Raw genomic sequence first — 13,660 nt, 5'->3', positions numbered from 1 at the left:
AGATAATAACAACCAAAATGGTTACATACCTGTTTTCCTTTGCAACCAAATTGTTCTAAAATAAATCTCATATATATATATATATATATATATGTGCAAACACTGATCATCTAGTATAATTTTTCTTTAATTCACTCCAAGGGATTTAATAATGAAACAGAAGGTACTCCTGCCTGGTAGGGCGGATCATAATACATGGTTGCTCCGATGCTGGGATATCACGGCCCACGATATGAAACTAGATGGTAGTGAAACCAAGTAACTGGGATTGTCCTGGGATGTGGGCATTGACAAGGGGATTGGGAAGAGGACAGAAAGTCAGCCTCTGGAGGCAACTCCTGTTAAGTGTGAGGGAAAGGTATTCTTTAAAGGATGATCTAGTAGTGTGCCAAAGAAGGTGGAATGCCATGGAGAAAGGTATCCAGTACCTGAAGGAATTAGCTGTGCTGGAGGCAATTTATAGGGATTCAAATAATGAGCAGTCCCCTGTAGATCCAGATGAGGTCCAGTGTACACAATGCATGTGACTAAAGTTTGTACGGACCGTGCCATCATCATATACTGTACTGGGTCTGGCTGAGCTGGAGTTCATTTCCCCATAGTAGCCCTCACAGCGCTGTGCTTTGCATTGGCAGCTAGAAGCGTATTGATAACACACCAGTGTTTTGGCTACTGCTGAGCGCAGCATCAGCACTGTAACATTTCTTTCTCAATCAAGGGCAAGATTCTGGGAGGGGACCGAAGTAGGTCAGCTGACCCAAACTGACCAAAGGGATATTCCATAACATATGACGTCAGCTCAGATATAAAAACTGAGGCAAGGAGCAGGAAGGCAGGCATTCATTGTCTCCAGTGGCTGCCTGCTGAGAAACCATCACATGTACTGAAGCCCTGCTTCTCGGGAGTGGTCGACCATCGCTGGTCATGGGAAGTAGCGAATAAACCTTGTTTTCTTATGTTTCACTTCTCTTTTGTGCGTGCAAGCTTCCGCTTTGCTTATGCTTTAAATAAACTGCATTATCCCAACCCACGAGTTGTTTTTTTCCACCTTACTCTCTCCCCTGTCCCGCTGGGAAGGGGAGTGATAGAGCAGCTGGGTGGGCACCTGGCATCCAGCCAAGGTCAACCCACCACATATGCCAACTCATTGACATTGGTGTCAATGAAAGGAGAACAAACAGTGCTTCAGGTGACTACCCAATTCTGGCAATATGAAGACCATCTTTTTTCCTCCCTACAAACCTGTGCCTTGGCTGTGAAAAGACTGTCCAAGGTTGCAGACAGATTTAAAAGGCAAGTTAGAGAAGAAATGTCCCATGCTAGACCAGTACGGACCAGAGTCTTTGCTATTGGGAGCAAGCGCCCCCATGCTAGAGAGAGAGGGTACACACCACAAGCTAACCTGTGGTTTTACCTGCATGACCATGGAGAGGACATGAGGAAGTGGGATGGAAAACCCACCTCTGCCCTTAGCAGCACAGGTACATGAGTTGAGAGGAAGAACAACCACCACAGGAAATTCTTCAAGGATAAATGCCACTCCAGTTTCCAGTGGGCAAGTCCTCAAAACAGAAGGGCTGATGTTACTTCTGATCCTCTTGGAGGGACCTCCAGTTCATATTTACAAGAAGTGAGCAATGAGTACCGTGACCAGAACTAGAGGGGCCCTGCCTCCAGCCAGGTGGGGGAAAGGGACAATCAGATCTACTGGACTGTGTGGATCCAATGGTCTGGCACATCAGACCCACAAAGATATAAGGCTTTAGTTGACACCGGTGCACAATGTACCCTGATGCCATCAAGATATGTAGGTTGACAGCAAAAAAGAGCTTAAGTCGATTTTGAATACAGGGGGCTAAGAACAAAGGAAGATCCATCATTTTTGACAGAGGATGCCTCGCAGCCAATCGGGGAGCGGAGGGGAAAACCCCTTTTTGGAAAAAAGAAACCTTTTTAGGTAAAAATGAATATATTAAACTGATCTGAAAAGGTGTGGGATTTTGTAAAACTATAAAATGTACGAAATCTAAACCCAAGGGGTCTTTTCTCCCTGGGAACTCAGTGTGAGATAATGATACAGGGGGTTAGGCCCAAAAGAGTTAACTAAGAAATTTGGGCCTGCAAACAAGTTACCAACATCTAAAACGATCTGTACCCGTTCTGTTCTACTTACTGGACCAAAAGCTTAAGAGAATAGTACAAGAACATGTAATAGGTCTAGAGGCAATAAATTAGAAATACATCAGGATCAGGTAGACATTTGAATAGGAGAAATAGGCCTGGAACCAGGGTCTTTTCCGAGCTTCAGTGAGCGGGTCAAGAACAATGGAAAGGAAGAAAGGTCAAGCTGAGGAAGATGAGTTGAAGCCCCCAGACCCACCAAAGTTGAGGGCCAAGAGAAGCACCGCCCCAATCCCCGCCTGAGCTCCACCTATACTCCGCCTATTATTAATATGCATAGATAGATGTTGTAATCACTTGAATATGCATTTAATCACATCTGAAGATTGTATAAAAATGCTGATTTTGTGTGAAGCCTTCGAGCAAGTTTGTCCAGCGCGAGTTGGCTTGCTCCCAACGTTGAATAAACAAATACCTTACTGCTTAAAGATAAAAAGTCTCTGAGCAGTTTCTGGGACCGATTTTTCGGATTCATTTGGCGACCGCGGCAGGACACCTTCTCCACCCGGCTGCAGAATCCCTCGGAGGATGGGACCCCCTTGGGCACCCTCGGGTAAGTCTTTTTACCCGAAGGGGCTCCCTTCTTCGGTGGCTTCTTGCGGGGGCTGGACAAGAACACTGCCTATTGATAAAAGGTATTTGTATCTGGTTTCTGGTTTTGTTTGGTTATTCTGGTTCTGGATACCCGTAAGTCGAGGCGGGACGCCGTCTGGTCGGGAACATGGGAGAGGACGCTCTCCCGGGGGAATATCCCCTCTGGTCTGGTCTGGTTTTGTTTGTATTTGGTCAAATATTGTTATTGTGTACCTGATATATCTTGCTTACCTTGAAACATCCAGGGGCACATAGTTAAAGGTATTATCATGCTAAGAGTTGCTATATGAGAAGTAGTGCTGAAGAGTTAGCTATAAGCACATCACTTTGGATAAGACCTAGAATTAAGATTTGCCAGTTTTGCAACTATTAGTTATATGTATGACCCTTGTGTAACAGATGTAAGGTTTACCTCCCCGACAGACAAGGCTGGGTCAGAACCAGTGTGCATATTGCAGAAAAGAGGGACACTGAAAGCAAGAATGCCCTGAATTAACAGGTGGAAATACAGGCATAGGAGGGGCTGTTGTTGCTTACAGAATACTGAGTGAAGGGGGGGGCCGGCAGGCCAGTGCCTAGGGGACCTGTTGGTAAAAATTAAGCTAGGGGAAGAAAAAGAAGAATTAGATTTTCTAATTGATACTGGGGCTACATTTTCTGTTTTGAATTAATACCTAAAAGTGATAAATATGTTTAAGTCGTGGGTGTCACTGGCCAATCAGAAAAGCTTTCTTTTGAACAAAATTGGAAAACAAATGGGAGTGCATCAAGTTTTTGTATTTACCAAATTTATCCAAACTCGTATTGGGCAGAGACTTACTAGAAAATCTGGGAGCTGTAATAGAATTCAAACAAGGTAAAATTGAACTTAAGGTAAAGGAAGAACAATTAATAGCAGCTCTGAGTTTAGCAATGAGCTATGCGGAACCAAGCCAGGGTAATTCAAATGTCAATCAAATTTTAGATCAGGTATACCCAGGAGTTTGGGCTACTGAAACATCAGGAAAGTCAAAAGGAGCAGCTCCCATTGAAATAGAATTATGGACAGGAGCAAACCCAGTAGTTAGGAAGCAATATGCACTGAGGCTAGAAGATAGAAGAGGAATTGAGTCAATAATAGATAACTTCTTGAAATTAGGGTTTTTGTGGAGTGTGAATCAGATTTCAACACCCCAATTTTACCAGTCAAAAAGACAAATGGAACACATAGGTTGGCTCAGGATTTAAGAGCAGTAAATAAAATAGCTAAAACATACATGCAGCTGTTGCAAACCTATATACCTTATTAACAATATTAAAAGAAAGTATAATTTGGTTCACAGTATTAGACTTAAGAGATGCCTTTTTCTGCCTTCCCTTAACACAGGAAAGTCAAAGGATATTTGCCTTCAAGTGGGAAAATCCCACCAAAGGAAGGAAAACTCATCTCATTTGGACAGTGTTACCTTAAGGGTTTGAAAATATTCCCACAATTTTGGGAATTAATTAGCTAAAGAATTGGAACAATGGCAGTCACCACCGGGAAAGGGTGTACTTTTATAATATGTGAATGATCTATTGATTGTTACTGAAAAACAAGAAGAATGTGTCCAATGGACAGTAAACCTTAAACTTTTTGGACTTAAATGGGTATCAAGTCTCTCAACAGAAAGCACAGCCGGTGCAGAAACAAGTGGTGTACCTGGATTACGAAGTATCTGAAGGACAACAATCACTGGGGACAACAAGAAAGGAAACTGTCTGCCAGACACCGAAACCACAGATGGTGAGAAACCTTCAAGCCTTTCTAGGAATGACAGGTTGGTGTTGTTTATAGATATATCAGTATGGGTTAATTGCAAAGCCTTTATACCACCTGCTGAAAATAACTAAGGGCAACCTCATCTGGACCCCCGAAGCAACCCTCTTCAAACAGCTGAGATGAGAACTCATGAGGACTCTGGCGTTGGGATTGCCTGACGTAAGGAAGCCCTTTTGTTTGTTCTCACATGAACGACAAGGAAAGGCTCTGGGGGTCCTGGCTCAGCAACAAGGACCATACAAAAGAACAGTAGCCTACTTCTCCAAGCAATTGGATGAAGTAAGCAAAGGATAGCCCACCTGCCTAAGGGCAGTAGCAACAATGATCATAAATATAGAAGAAGCCAGGAAATGTACAATGGGACAGAAAATGACTGTGTTAGTGTCCCACACAGTATCTACAGTACTGGAACAGAAAGGAAGTCATTGGCTGTCACCCTCCCAGTTTCTGAAATATCAAGTAATCCTGGCTGAATCAGATGACATAACCATTCAGGAGACTAACATTGTTAACCCAGCTTCATTCCTAGAAGGAAGAATCTCGGCTGCACCTGTCATGCACAGCTGCCTGGAAACCATTGCAGCAGTGCACTGCAGCTACCTGGACCTTAAAGAAGAACCACCCCTGGATGCAGAAGACCGGTTTACTGATGGCAGCAGTTTCATAAGACAAGGTGTGAAGATGGCTGGGTATGCTGCGACCACCACTACTGAGGTAATCAAATCAAATCCTTTGCCCGCAGGAACCTCAGTCCAGAAAGCAGAACTGATGGCTCTCATTCGAGCTTTAGGATTGGCAGAAGGAAAACAAATTAACACCTGGACTGACTTCAAATATGCCTTTGGCACAGTTCACGCTCATGGAGCAATTTGGAAAGAAAGAGGACTTTTAACTCTTCAAGGAAAAGTTGTAGAATATACTGAAGAAACTCTACGATTATTAGAAGCTGTACAACTTCCCTCTCAGGTGGTAATTATGCACTGCCAAGGACACCTGAAAGGTAACACTGTCCTGGAAATAAGAAACAGAAAAGCTGATGCAGAAGCTGAATTAGTTGCTGCAAGAAGTAAAGAACTACCAGTAGCAGCTTTAGTGCTAGAAGAACTAGACACAGATCAACAGGTAGAATATCAAGAAACAGATTATAAGTGGATACATGAAAATGAAGGTAAGGTGTTAGACAATGGGTGAGGTTAACCAAAAACAGGTCAGTTAATACTATTAGAAAAATTAGTGTGGTAATTTGTAAAAGTAAAACATGATAAAACTTTTTGGAGTTTAGACTCACTCTATTAGCATTTAAGGACTAGAGTAGCAAGACCAAATTTATTTACCACAATAGAGCAAGTCACATCTCAATGTGGACTTTGTCTGAAATACTGGAACAAAAAATACACCAAAGGGCAATAAGTAAAGGGCATTTCCCAGGTGAAATTTGACAAATTAATTTCTCTGAGCTCCCAAGAAAAAGGGGGGTCCTGTTATCTCTTAGTTTTGACTGACACGTTTTCTGGATGGCCTGAAGCTTTCCCATGTAGAAAAAAAATGAATCAAAAGGAGTGGTTAAAGTCTTGTTGAATGAGATTATACCACGGTTTGGAATGCCTAAGAGCATCTCTTCAGATAGAAGTTCACACTTTTGTGCATGAATTGTACAAGCAATAAGTAAAGCACTAAAAATCAGTTGACAACTGCATATGCCCTACAGACTCCAGGCAAATGGGCAAGTAGAAAAGATGAATCTAAAATATGTTAAGAAACAAATTTTCATTGGTATCAAGCTTTACCTATTGCTTGAATTAGGCTAAGGGTCAAGTCAAGTCAAAAGAGAAACTGAGTCCATTTGAAAATCTGTTGGGCAGACCCTACATGATGCAAGCTGTGAATAGTGAAGCTTTAGATCAAATCAGTAATCAGTATGTATATGATTATGTTGTGGTTGTAGGGAAACAATTGCAGAAAAATGCTACAGTGGTGTTAGAACACCAACCCAAGCAACCTGATTGCAAGTTACATCCATTCAATCCTGGTGATTGAGTATATGTTAAGAATCTTTCAGGAGATCCACCACGAGAGAAGTGGGATGGACCCTACCAGGTGCTGATGACCACCTCCACAGCGATCCGGGTGAAAGAGAAACCCACGTGGATCCACTACTCTCGAGTCAAGAGGGTTCCAGAGGAAGCATGGACCTCGGGAGAGGAATCATCTACTATCAAGCCTCCTCAATACTGATCTTTGGACTGATAAGTACACTGGTGTTAGATCAAGCCCTTACCCAGAACTCATTATGGTCTCAGGCCTATAATGGGGTCTCTGATCTATTATTTTATTTACAACCTGATCTTCTGCCTCAGCCAAGCCAAATTGACCAATACAATGCATCTGTTATAGTCCTCCAAGGAACAAGGGTACTGAGTAATTGGTAAAATCCTGGTACCCCATAAAGTGCAAGTGTTTTAATAGACACAGATTAGATGGTCACCCAAAATTGACGTTACTGTGAAATGTAATTAGTGGTTGATCAATGTTGGCACACCTTCACTCTAGATAAATCAGTTTCTGTGATGTGTCAGTGGATATTCAGGGAAGGAAATATAGTATAGTATGGCCAGTCTTTGCGAACGAAGATTTGGGAAGGGTCTTTACCCTTCGAGCCTGCGCAGTGGATTTTTTAGGTGAGACACAGTGTGCGCTGAGCTGAGCCCACCCTTTAATCCTGAGGTTCATCTGCCCGGGGTCAAGCAAGCTTGGAGGTCCTCAGGACGTAGGTTTGTTTAGAGTGACCTTCTCTTAGATGGATGGCCTTACAGGGTTAACGAGTTCCATCTGCCCGGGGGACTTCTTCTCTGACCGGGAATCGAACCCGGGCCGCGGCGGTGAAAGCGCCGCATCCTAACCACTAGACCACCAGAGGGCCCCCGGGAAGGAAATATAACCAGGAGATTTCCAACCAGCAAATCTCCTACCACCCCATTGACTAAGACCACCACCACCTTCTTTAGCCTGTGAGAGTGTCCCCAATTTAACTTATGCTGGACCTTACATGATTAGACACTCAAATGAGCAGAAGTTGTTGTTAGATCCCACATATTCACTGAAGAGGGTTCGAATAAACCTTCAAGTAAACATATCAAACATACAAAAAGATTGTCAGCCCTATATTCAGCAAAACCTTAAAGGCTGGCGTGCATAGATGATGGTCAGATCCCCTCGTACCTGAATTCAAAGAGATGTAACTGGATGGTTTGGCACAGGATTCGGTGTATTAAACACCATAGTTTATAAATACCGATCAAGAAGTATTAGTGAATAAACTAATACTGTCACATCTAATCTAGGAAAATTCAAAGTCCCTTTAAGATCACCTTTGCTCACTTTGGCAGAAACACAATCATTGGCAGTTAAATTGTTAACATTAGTAGCTAATCACACTGCAAAAGATTTCACCAAGATTATTGACTATGCTGGTGTCATCCATAAAAGGTTTGCACTTGCAATACAATGTCTCCAAACTCAACAGTGGGTGCAATCTGTAGCTGCAGGAATATTAAGAGAAGGAACTTCAGGAATATTACCACAGGAGGTAAGAGAAATAATAGCTAGAAACAGTTCCACTACACAATTTGAGAAAAATTACCAAGCGTGGTGGCAGTTAGTGAACTTCACTTACAATCCTCAACATGAACAAATTGAAGCTTATGTACTCACTATCAGTGCAGCTAAAGAAAAGACCATCTTTCCTATTTTGACATTAGGAGCCATACACCAAAATGTAATTGTCAAACCCATAGACCATAATGTTTGGGCAAGTTATGATCACACCAAGAAAAAGTGGCCGTCAGTCAGTACTGAGGCATGTACTCCTAAAGGACAATTAGGATATATCTGTGAAAATGCCGTAGTAGGAAATGAGGATTTCTGCTTAGATGCTGAAGATAGTGTGTATCTTTGAAATGCTTCGCCATACTAAAACCCAATCACAAGTCTATTATGTAGGAAATGGATGTGCATGTGTTAGAATCTTTTGTGTTAATTTTACCATAGGTATTTGTTATGAAGTAGTGAGTAGTATTAATTTTTTGTTTTACTAAAATAATAAGCTGTGACTTTGATTGTATCATTCTAGTGACTACTAGACAACAGATTGAAGCTGATTATATAATGTATCATGATGTGCTGAAATTGTAGATAGGAATGAACATTAATCTTTTTAAAGCAATGCTTAAACATCCTGATATAGAAAAACTGGTCCAGGAAGTAAATAGAATGACTAAACGAATGCTCTGGCAAGTAGAATATGACACTGAAAGCATAAAAACTGTTTTAACCAAAGTGGAAAAAGTGGGAGAACATCACTGGTGGGACATCTTCACTGGATACTCCCCTACGGCATCACAAGTGTTCCACTATTTGATACATCCAATATTAGTAATAGGAACTGGCACGATTATACTGCTGATCCTAACTGTCTGGCTATGGTACAAATCAAGAATCATGGTTAGAAGGATACAGATAATTTGGGCAGTGATGCATACCTATCAAAATCAATTAGAACTTGATGAAAGAATTCGTAAATTCTAAACAAAAAGGGGGGAATGATACAGGGGGTTAGACCCAAAAGAGTTAACTAAGAAATTTGGGCCTGCAAACAAGTTACCAACATCTAAAACGATCTGTACCCGTTCTGTTCTACTTACTGGACCAAAAGCTTAAGAGAATAGTACAAGAACATGTAATAGGCCTAGAGGCAATAAATTAGAAATACAGCAGGATCAGGTAGACATTTGAATAGGAGAAATAGGCCTGGAGCCAGGGTCTTTTCCGAGCTTCAGTGAGCAGGTCAAGAACAATGGAAAGGAAGAAAGGTCAAGCTGAGGAAGATGAGTTGAAGCCCCCAGACCCACCAAAGTTGAGGGCCAAGAGAAGTACCGCCCCAAGCCCCGCCTGAGCTCCACCTATACTCCGCCTATTATTAATATGCATAGATAGATGTTGTAATCACTTGAATATGCATTTAATCACATCTGAAGATTGTATAAAAATGCTGATTTTGTGTGAAGCCTTCGAGCAAGTTTGTCCAGCGCGAGTTGGCTTGCTCCCAACGTTGAATAAACAAATACCTTGCTGCTTAAAGATAAAAAGTCTCTGAGCAGTTTCTGGGACCGATTTTTCGGATTCAATAAGACCCAGTATACAGAATAAATCCTTCCTTGATGATACAGTTTCTTTGTTTCATGAGTTTTTACCATCTTTCTAAATTCAAAGGAGGAATTTTTTCGCACAAATTTGGGAGCTCATCTGGGATCCAACGTCCACCAACCTGGGTGGGGGGGACCAGTGCCCCTGGACGGCACGCCCGCCGATTTCGGTGGTCCACGAACTTGGCACCCTCCTTCGGGTCAGCTGCAATGGAGGACTCAGGACAGGAGGCATTGAAACAAAGAAAACAAGAGAAGGACTGGCCAGTATACAAATTGAAGACCGCAGCACCATTAAACTACATGCATAGAACCTGATAAGACACAGAAGGACCTATTTTAACTCTTATTGAGTGGATTGGGTAAAGGAGTGTGTGCATGTTCATGAGTGAGATGTACTTTGGGTATGGAGCGAGAGAGGAGTTCTGAAGTTGAGATGTACTTTGGGTATGGAGCGAGAGAGGAGTTCTGAAGAACCGCAGTTCCTTACTCCCATGAGGGAAATGGTCGGAGAAAGAATGAAGCGATTGGTGTGTCGTTTGAATAAGATACTCCTTGGGTAAAGAAGTGACCTGAAGTAAAAAAAAAAAAAAAAAGTCCATGCTATTTCGTGGCCGAAGGCGGAGCTACTGGAGGCTCCTCAGGAGGGGGACAGGGTCCGTGTGGCTCTCTATAGGGAAGCTGCCATGCTACTCCGCTACCAGGAGGGAAAATGGGGGGTAGAAGAGCTGGAGAAGGCGGCGGGGCCTCCCCCCAACCTGGCCAGGCCTGGCTCCAATGCTGCGCCTGCTCCGGACTAGGTGCCAAGAGACCCGGGTCGGCCTGACATCGCCTCACCCCCCCGCTGTGGCGGGGGAAGGGGGCAGGGTTGCCTGAGAGCTTGAGGTAGCTCTTCCCTGGCTGGAATTTCCTCTGTGACCCCCCACCTTCTCTTCCTTTTTTCTTAAATATGTAATCACAGAAGCACTTCTCATTGGTTTAGCCGTGACCAGCAGCAGGAAATCCCTCCTGCAATTAGCTACCATTGGTTCTTCATAGGACAGTGAAAGCTTCCAGTAGCTTCCAACAGAAACCACCCTATAGCCCCCCTCTGCTGCTAAAACTCAGCCTCAGCTACATTTTAAACCCATGACAATGAACTATTGAAGGAAGCTCAGAAAGTATACATTTGGAGAGACAAAGAGTAGGAAAAGCAGAAGATTCAGTTAATGATAACTACAGTTGAGGAAGTGAATAAACAAGGGGGGGAATGGGTCCCAGGGTAGAGAAGGGCGTGGGTACCACAAGGGAAATATGGAAATGGTCCCAGTAAATATAAAGGACAGGGGACTCAATACCCTAGAGGACCTTCCTGAGCACTAACAAAACCGGACATGCAAACAGCCCTCCTGAATGTACAAAGTAAGGGAAGAGCTTGTTTTTAACTGTGGACAAGAGGAACATTTTAAAAGGGATTGCCAAAAAGACATCCAAGTCTTCCAGTTACAGGAAAGTTCGGAATAGGGGTGTCAGGGGCTCTACCTCCTGGGGTCAGAAACAGGAAAAGAGCCCTTGATAAATTTAAAACTGGGACCCCAGGAGGACAATACCATCTTTCTAGTGGACTCAGGGGCTCAGAGGACCTGTGTAACCCAACCTCCATCGGGAATAAGAGTATCAAACCAAACAGTCACAGTACAGGGAGCAAAAGGAGAACACTTTGAGGTACCCTTGGCCCCATCAGTATTAATGAAAGGAAATGGGAAGGTGATTGAGGCAGATCTACTGATTACATCCCAGGTGGGGGTGAACTTGTTAGGTAGAGAACTAATGGGAATCCTGGGAGTAGGGGTGGTACCTCAAGGGGAGGGGGTGGAAGTTAAACTCTTCATCTTAAGTGAAGATTTGGGCATAGATCCTGAAGTGTGGGCCGAAGACGGGAATAGGGGAAGATTGAAAATAGAGCCCTTTACAGTGGAATTGTATACAGAAATTCCGATTCGCGTTCACCAATACCCCATTCCCCTGGAAGGGAAAAGAGGCCTTTCAATGGTGATAGAGAACTTAATACGTGATGAATTGTTAGAACCTTGCATGTCACCATACAATATCCCCATCTTGCCAGTAAGACAAGGTAATGGGACATATCGATTGGTCAAGGACCTATGGGAAATCAATAAGATAGTTTGTGTTCGACATCCTGTAGTACCAAACCCATACACCATAATAAGCAAAATACCTCCAGAGTGTGAATGGTTTTCAGTGGTTGACCTGAAAGATGCATTATTGATTACCAGACAAAAATCCAAGAAGATTTGATGGATATCCCTATAGAAGGAGGGATGCACCTGTTTACAGATGAGTCATCAAGAGTAGTAGAAGGAAAACGAAAAAGTGGTTATGCAGTGATTGATGGAGATCTCACTGTAATGGAGTCAGGGAGTCTCCCAAATACTTGGTCCACTCAAGCATGCAAAGTATATGCAGTGATTAGTGCATTACACGTAATCGGCAGTGGGATGGGAACCATATACACTGATTCTAAATATGTCTGGGGAGTCTCACATGTTTTTGGGAAAATTTGGCATGAGAGGGGAATGATGACCTCTCAAGGGAAAGATTTAAGCCATCGAGAGCTTCTGGACACCTTGCTAGAAGAAATCCAGAGGCCTCAGGAAATTGCCATTGTTCATGTTAAAGGCCATAAAAAGGGAAACGATATAATTTGCCAGGGCAATAATCGAGCAGACCAAGCCACCTGAGAGGTAACCCTGAGTCACAAGGTACCTGAGGCAAAGATAATGGCTCTAGTACCGATACTGAAGGAGATTCCACAACCAATATTTACTGACAAAGAAGAACAAAAGTTATTGGAAAAAGGAGCTGAAAAGAATGCAAGGGGGGAGTGGTTCCTCCTGGATGGGAGGCAAATGTTGTCAGAAGCAATTATGCGAGAAGTGTTAAAAGAACTGCATAACAGCACTCATTGGGGAACTCAGGCCCTGGTGGACACATTTCTAAGAGCTTATGGGCACCTAGGGGTATGTACCATTGCCAAGCAAGTTACAAGCGAATGCCTAATTTGCCAGAAAATAAATAAGAGAGTGCAAAGAACTCATCCCCTTGGAGGATGAGAATTTGCAAGCAGACCCTTTCAAAGAGTTCAGATAGATTTTACTGAGTTACCCCCGGTACAGAGGTGGAAATATTTGTTAGTAATTGTATATCACTTGACTCATTGGGTGGAGGCATTTCCAGTTTTGAGGGCAACTGCTCAAAGTGTAGTCAGAGTACTATTAGAACAAATCATTCCCAGATTTGGATTACCTGAAACCATAGACTCTGACCGTGGACCACACTTCACCTAGAAGATTTTGAAACTAGTATGTGAAACCTTGCAAGTTAATTGGCAACATCATACCCCTTGGCATCCCCAGAGCTCAGGAAGGGTGGAACGTATGAATCAAACATTAAAACGAACCATCACCAAGTTGGTACGAGAAATGGGATTACCTTGGACAAAATGTTTACCACTGGCTCTCTTTAGGATTCAGACAGCCCCTAGAGAGGATCTGAATGTATCTCCCTATGAAATGTTATTTGGCCTGCCTTATCCCTCATAAAGGTGTTCAAACCCCTCCCCTGGAGCTGGGCAACAAATATCTTAGAGAATATATCAAAACAATAGCTGAGAGACTGGAAAATCTCAGGCAGCAGGGACTGCTGCCCCAAACTGTGAAGTTAGAGATGAAAGTACACAACATCTCAGTGGGGGACTGGGTTTTGATAAAGACCTGGAGGGAAAAACCCCTATCAAGTGGTGTTAACTACAGAAACTGCGGTATGGACTATAGAGAAGGGATGGACCCACAGTACCAGAGTCAAGGGACCTATGGCACCTCCT

This window comes from Chiroxiphia lanceolata, chromosome W (genome assembly GCF_009829145.1).
Source record: "Chiroxiphia lanceolata isolate bChiLan1 chromosome W, bChiLan1.pri, whole genome shotgun sequence".
NCBI classification, from domain to species: domain Eukaryota; kingdom Metazoa; phylum Chordata; class Aves; order Passeriformes; family Pipridae; genus Chiroxiphia; species Chiroxiphia lanceolata.
Note: the sequence above shows the minus strand (reverse complement) of the source record.